This window comes from Heptranchias perlo, chromosome 17 (genome assembly GCF_035084215.1).
Source record: "Heptranchias perlo isolate sHepPer1 chromosome 17, sHepPer1.hap1, whole genome shotgun sequence".
NCBI lineage: Eukaryota > Metazoa > Chordata > Chondrichthyes > Hexanchiformes > Hexanchidae > Heptranchias > Heptranchias perlo.
The window spans coordinates 3857786-3864304 of record NC_090341.1 but is presented as its reverse complement, the minus strand read 5'-3'; the positions used below and the strand labels follow the sequence as shown (position 1 = coordinate 3864304).

Sequence of the window (6519 nt, the reverse complement as noted above, 5' to 3'; positions counted from 1 at the left end):
GCAACAAAGGCAAACATGCAATTTGTTTTCCTAATTGCTTCCTGTACCTTTTTTTTATTAGTTCATGGGATGTGGGTCTTGCTGGCGAGGCCAGCATTTATTGCCCATCCATAATTGCCCTTGAGATGGTGGTGGTGAGCCGCCTTCTTGAATCGCTGCAGTCCGTGTGGTGACGGTTCTCCCACAGTGCTGTTAGGAAGGGAGTTCCAGGATTTTGACCCAGCGACGACGAAGGAACGGCGATATATTTCCAAGTCGGGATGGTGTGTGACTTGGAGGGGAACGTGCAGGTGGTGGTGTTCCCATGTACCCGCTGATCTTGTCCTTCTAGGTGGTAGAGGTCGCGGGTTTGGGAGGTGCTGTCAAAGAAGCCTTGGCGAGTTGCTGCAGTGCATCTTGTGGATGGTATACACTGCAGCCACAGTGCGCCGGTGGTGAAGGGAGTGAATGTTTAGGGTGGTGGATGGGGTGCCAATCAAGCGGGCTGCTTTGTCCTTGATGGTGTCGAGCTTCTTGAGTGTTGTTGGAGCTGCACTCATCCAGACAAGTGGAGAGTATTCCATCACACTCCTGACTTGTGCCTTGTAGATGGTGGAAAGGCTTTGGGGAGTCAGGAGGTGAGCCACTCGCCGCAGAATACCCAGCCTCTGACCTGCTCTTGTAGCCACAATATTTATGTGGCTGGTCCTGTTAAGTTTCTGGTCAATGGTGACTCCCAGGATGTTGATGGTGGGGGATTCGGCGATGGTAATGTCGTTGAATGTCAAGGGGAGGTGGTTAGACTCTCTCTTGTTGGAGATGGTCATTGCCTGGCACTTGTCTGGCGTGAATGTTACTTGCCACTTATGAGCCCAAGCCTGGATGTTGTCCAGGTCTTGCTGCATGCGGGCTTGGACTGCTTCATTATTTGAGGGGTTGCGAATGGAACGGAACACTGTGCAATCATCAGCGAACATCCCCATTTCTGACCTTATGATGGAGGGAAGGCCAGTGATGAAGCATGTTAACCTTCTTTGTTTCTTGTACCAGGACACCGAAATCCTTCTGAACACAAACATTTAATAGATTCATTGTGTGGACATTGGGTGAGGTTAGGATGGGGTACTGGTGTGATGCCTCCGTGGTTGAATAGCCTGTTTAGGCTCAGATATGATGAAGGGCCCCATGGACGAGATTCCAGAGAGCACAAGATACCCACGGAAAGTTATACTAGTACCAGTCATGAATTTCATAAGTGGAGTGGAGAATATTGTGGGGGGGGAGGGGGGAGGGGGAGGGGCCTAACAGAACACTTGATGGACGGCAGGCGTTAGGACCCCGCGGACTCAGCCGCCTTCGTACCCGGAAGTTTTTTTTTGGGGGGGGGGGTGGAGGGGCGAGGCCGGGAATGAGGGGGCGGGGTTGCGCGATGACGTCACGCGCAGTGACGCAGGCGCGGGGTGATAAGCGAGGAGCGACGGGCCAGAGCCGCAGCTTCGACAGCGAGCGAGAGTCAGTGAGGAGCCGCCGCCGAGCCACTCACCCACCGCAGTAGCAGCGATAAACAGGCCGGTTTAAAAAACCCCCTCCCGCCCCCGTCTCAGGTGAGTCCGACTCGGCTTGGCGAGAGAGACACCGACCCCCGGTTAATCCCGGCCCCGGAGGCGGAGGGAGCCGCCTCTGGGGTTGACGAGGAGAGGCCCGAGGCCCCGGGGTCCGGGCCCGGGCGCGGCCAACGGTCCCCCCCCCCCCCTTAGCAACGGGCCCTGTGAGTGACGGGAGCCCGAGCTGCGGGCCCCCCCCTCCCCGGCAGTTGTGAGTCCGGCATCTGCGTTGCATCAAATATTAATGATCCTCCCCGCGGCGGGGGGGCTGTTCCTCGCTCTTTAATAATCGTTCAACGCAACTAAAAAAAAAACATTACATCAAATATCACCGAATTGCGTGATGCACACGTTGCTTTTACTGTAAACTCTTAAATGCGGTTTAAAATCAAAATTGCAAATCTTTTTATATTTTGTTTTTTGTGGTTTTTAACAGCATTGCCTTTAATTCCAGCTTTAACCGTGATTTCACAATGTGTGAAGTGTGTATGATATCTATTTATAATACTTTTTAAAATTTGTATTAAGGTACTTTTTATGTAGTTATCTTGAGTAATTATCCACTGCCTACTTGATAAAGCTTTTTAAATGAAAGTCGATTTCCCTACCCTCCTTTTCCCACCCCCTCCCCCCTAAAAAAATCTCTAACATGAAATGTTTGAGGTATAGTGTTTAAATGCATCTGTGCACCCAGTAAAACTGCCCAAAAACTTATCGGTAGACTTTAGGATGACTAAGCTCAATTTTTTTTTGAACTGACTTTAAAATTTTACTCTTTTAAAATACAAGCGTTTTCCTTTTATAAAAAGGCTTGCAGTTTCCGTTTGGTTTTTTAAAATGCTAGATTTTTAATCTGGTCAGTTGCTGTTCTTGCCCAGTTTTTTTAAGGCTTGATTGGGAGGTTTTTACAGTACACAGAACTGAAAGTGAAATTTCATATTTTTTTAAAATGCAGTTTTTTTTAAAGGTTGTTTACCTCTGTTGTAACACTTGTGTTTTGTAACCTAGTTAGTTTAACCCTTAATTTCACTAATTCACCCTCTGGTGTAGGTGTCCTATTGTAATTCATGTAGCTGTCATTTACTTTGTGGACTTGGATGGCTTTACTCTGCCTGTTTACTGTGAATAGTGACTTGCTTTGTATCCATGCTGGATGATAGACAGCCAAATGAACCAATGGGGACCTGAATTGTGGTCAAGAGTTGTCAGATGGAATGCGTGTTGCTGCTTTTGTCCAATTGGAAAGATTGAGGTTGGTTCCTGTGTGTAAATAGGATTATGTGGTGCTGCATGTCTCTGGAAGGCTGAGACTCGCTCCTCGTGATTCTTGCAGCTGATGAAACACATGACTTATCAGTTGGTCTCAATGAATAACAGGGCTTGGACACTGGATTCATGTATGTATTGGGTAAGTTACTATGGAATCACTAGGGATGTTCCCTTGGTAGGTTACTGTTTTCTTTCCCTGTGGGTATGAGCTCATTAGTTTTGTAGTGTGACACCACTGATTCATAAAAGATACTGTTTAGTTGATTTTAAATGGCTGGATTAAGACTGCTTTTGGTTAGTTCCTTTTCTATGCCTGACACCTGGCTTGTGTGTAGGAAAAGTACTTGGAAACTGTGCACATTTCTAATTCTTAAACTTATCCATGATTGGAAGTGCATGCATGGTGTGGTTTGTAGTGAAAGGTACAGCTGTTCAAACTCAGCTCTACTGAGTATCACTTGACTTATTCCTCAAGGAAGTATATGGCTGGGAGTATTGAATTCTGGTTTATACTGACTAGGATTTATCCTTGCAAAAAGTGATGGTTGAGGTTGTAATGCTGTAGGTTTTGCAACACCAGTTTGTGAATTGCTGTTTCAATAGAATTAATGTCCCTGGGATTTCAGTGAAATGAAATATGGTAGTGGTGGGAGCAGCTGTAGTTGAGAATTTGAGTGGTTCCATAAGTATATTTAAGTACTGCTGTCAATAACTCACATGACACTTGCTTAAGTACCTAGTGTGATTCAGCTGAGCACTAATCGCTATTGTCTAGAACTGGCTGTTCGTTCAGGAACTCTGATTCCTTGTAAGAGGTGTTGCAACCAGGATGATTATGGCTGATTGATATTAGATGTGTTCCATTTCCCAGCACTGATGTTCCTTCCTCCTGCTCATTGAGTAGCAACTGTACAGAGTGGGGATTGAAACATCTCTGTTTCTACGACAGCGTGTGTTGATCCACCAATCTGCTGCCAAGCCAGTTGAAGCACAGCTCCAAAAGAAGTTGTTTTGCTGGCAGGCTGCCTTTAGACTGTTGATCCCACAGTGGCTTTGGATGGGCAATGGCACATTCTCCATTTTAAATGGGTCAGGGATGGGCTGCACCTTCAAGGTGAATAGTTATAAACTAGCTGATTTTCCAATTATGGTATCATCGCTACAATTTTAAAGTGCAATGATGGATGCTGCCACATGGAATTGCATGACTGTCCTTTGTTGATATATGGGTGACTTACATATGCACATTCTTATCATTGGTACTTCAGTGTGTACTTTAAAAAACTTTTAGAATTAAAGCTCTTCCTGCAAATAAAGATAACTAATGGAGGGAGCAGGGCCAGAGGCAGTCAGCAGGATGATGTAACTGCTGGCAGCCAAAATAGAGCAGGAAAGGGCCCAAAATTGAAGGCACTCCTGGGTTGCTCTAAAATTCAGCTTTGGCTCAATGTAGCGCACAGAGGTTGTAGGTTCAAGCCCCACGCCAGAGGCTTCGGTATTTAACCGAGGCTGATACTCCAGTGCAACACTGAGGGAGTGCTGCACTATTGGAGGTGCCGTCTTTCGGATGAGACATTAAACTGAGTTTGTCGATGTAAAAATCGCATGGCACTATTTGAATAGCAGACTAAGTCCCTTAAACACCACCCTAACACATCTTTGATTTTTGTTTGAAGTGCTTTGGAACATCCGGAGGTCATGAAAGGTGTTATCTAAATGCAAGTTCTTTAGACAGTGTTACACTGCAAAGTTCGTGACAACTTGGAAGTTAATGCATTTATAGTTTATTGGACCCAATGTTTGCTTTAATGCTACATGCCCCACACTTAATCAGTAATGGGAGAGCAACTATGTGAGTGGCCCCCCTCCCACATGTTCAACAAACATGCAACAGTGCTGTCTAAATATGGCAGAATCCCCACCTTCTGAATGTGTTTACTTAACTGGGTCCTGTTCCACAGGCACCAATTTCCCTCTAGTTCACTCAGTGGCCATTCTTTATTTGCCAGCCTACATGGAGAATGGAGATGGGAATCTCAATGGATTCTTTCCTGCCTTGATCTTACTTGTACTTTCTGCAGGAGTTGTGTATGGTGGGGAGTCTGGCCAGTACCTGCTATCAGTATGCATTGACTTGGCATCTTTGTGTCCGAGATATTGATGAGATTCTCGACTATATGCCAGTACACCTTTTTTATCTTGGATTTTATAAATGCTGGGACTGGCTGGATGGATAATCTATTCCTGTGTTCCTATAGAATTAGATGTTGTAACATTTATACAGCACCTTAATGCCCCCTAGGTGTTTCACAAAACCAGTGCATTTCCTTTAATGAACTTATCTGGTGGGTTAAATAGTGTCTTTGCTCTTAATACCAGCAAAAAATCCCTCTGTACAGGGACAGCTGCCAACTTGTTCTGGGTCAGTCTTGGCAGTTGAGTGCCCAAGTAAGCAGTGGACTGGAAGAGCATTCAGTTAATTCACATTTAAAAACTAATGAGTATGAAATGGTGTTTGGGAAGAGAGTGCAACAATTATAATGTTTCTGTACTTTTTAGTACAGAGGTTGATAAAACTAGATGGGAATTGAGCTCTGCATGGTGTATGTCGTGGGATTGCCTGTTGCAAGTTCAGACAAATCGCTGCCTTTCTATTGTTTTCAGTCAGGTGTTGCTGTGTGTAACTAAATGCAGTTAGTCACGAGTTACTAAGGTAAAAGAGCAACTTTCAGGTGCTGCCCTGAAGACTAGTTACTGCAGATCCCAAACTTTACAAGAAGCCTGGTTGCTGTACATTGTAAATTTGATAGCCAGTTCTTTCCTCATTTCACTGGCAGCCATAGCTTGATGCTTTTTGAAGGACCTCACTGCATGTGGTGATTTTCCACATGATGGCCCTCTGGGCAAATGTACACCCTTTACCAGACCATCTCAATCTGGAGGTTAAAAGGTTCTAAGTATCCTGTTGAAAAGTAGCCTGGTTGGCCAAAAATCAGCTTTAGTTGGAAAGGGGTTCCATTTTTGCAGCAGTTAAGCTTGTTTAGACCTTTTTGTATATTTAAATGACAGCAACATCATGCAGGTTATTCCCAATAGTGAAATTACCAGTGACTAGATGGGTAAGGGTTCTTGTATGGTGCTGGGAGGCTGCAGCAAACTGAGGAGATTGGGTCGACTTGGCCTGTATTCACTTGCGTTTAGAAGAATGAGAGGGGATCTCATTGAAACATATAAAATTCTGACTGGGCTAGACTGACTATGCAGGGAGGATGTTTCCCCTGGCTGGGGGTTCAGAACGAGGGGTCACAGTCTCAGGATACGGGGTAGGACATTTAGGACTGAGGTGAGAAATTTCTTCACACAGGGTGGTGAATCTGTGGAATTCTCTACCACAAGGCTGTGGAGGCCAAGTCACTGAATATATTTAAGAAGGAACTCTATATAGTTTTATAGACACAAGGTATCAAGGGGCATGGGGAGAGAGTGGGAATATGGTATTGATAGGATCAGCCATGATCATTGAATGGTGGAGCAGGTGCAAATGGCCCACTCCTGCTCCAATTTTCTATGTTAGTGTGAAGTGATGTGTTTTGGTGGAAGAATGAAGAGGCAATATAAACTAAATTGTACAATTTAAAGGGGGTGCAGGAACAGAGACCTGGAGTAC

At 45.1% G+C, this 6519-nt stretch overlaps 1 protein-coding gene across 1 annotated transcript in view; it reads left to right on the top strand.

The window, feature by feature from the left end:
- The first annotated feature begins 1426 nt into the window (after positions 1–1426).
- Positions 1427–6519, top strand: part of LOC137333991 (ras-related protein Rab-7a) — a 41554-nt gene continuing 36461 nt past the window's right edge. The window contains exon 1 of the mRNA XM_067998379.1: positions 1427–1583. The gene's annotated coding sequence lies outside the window, so the exon portion shown is untranslated. The remainder of the gene's footprint in view (positions 1584–6519) is intronic.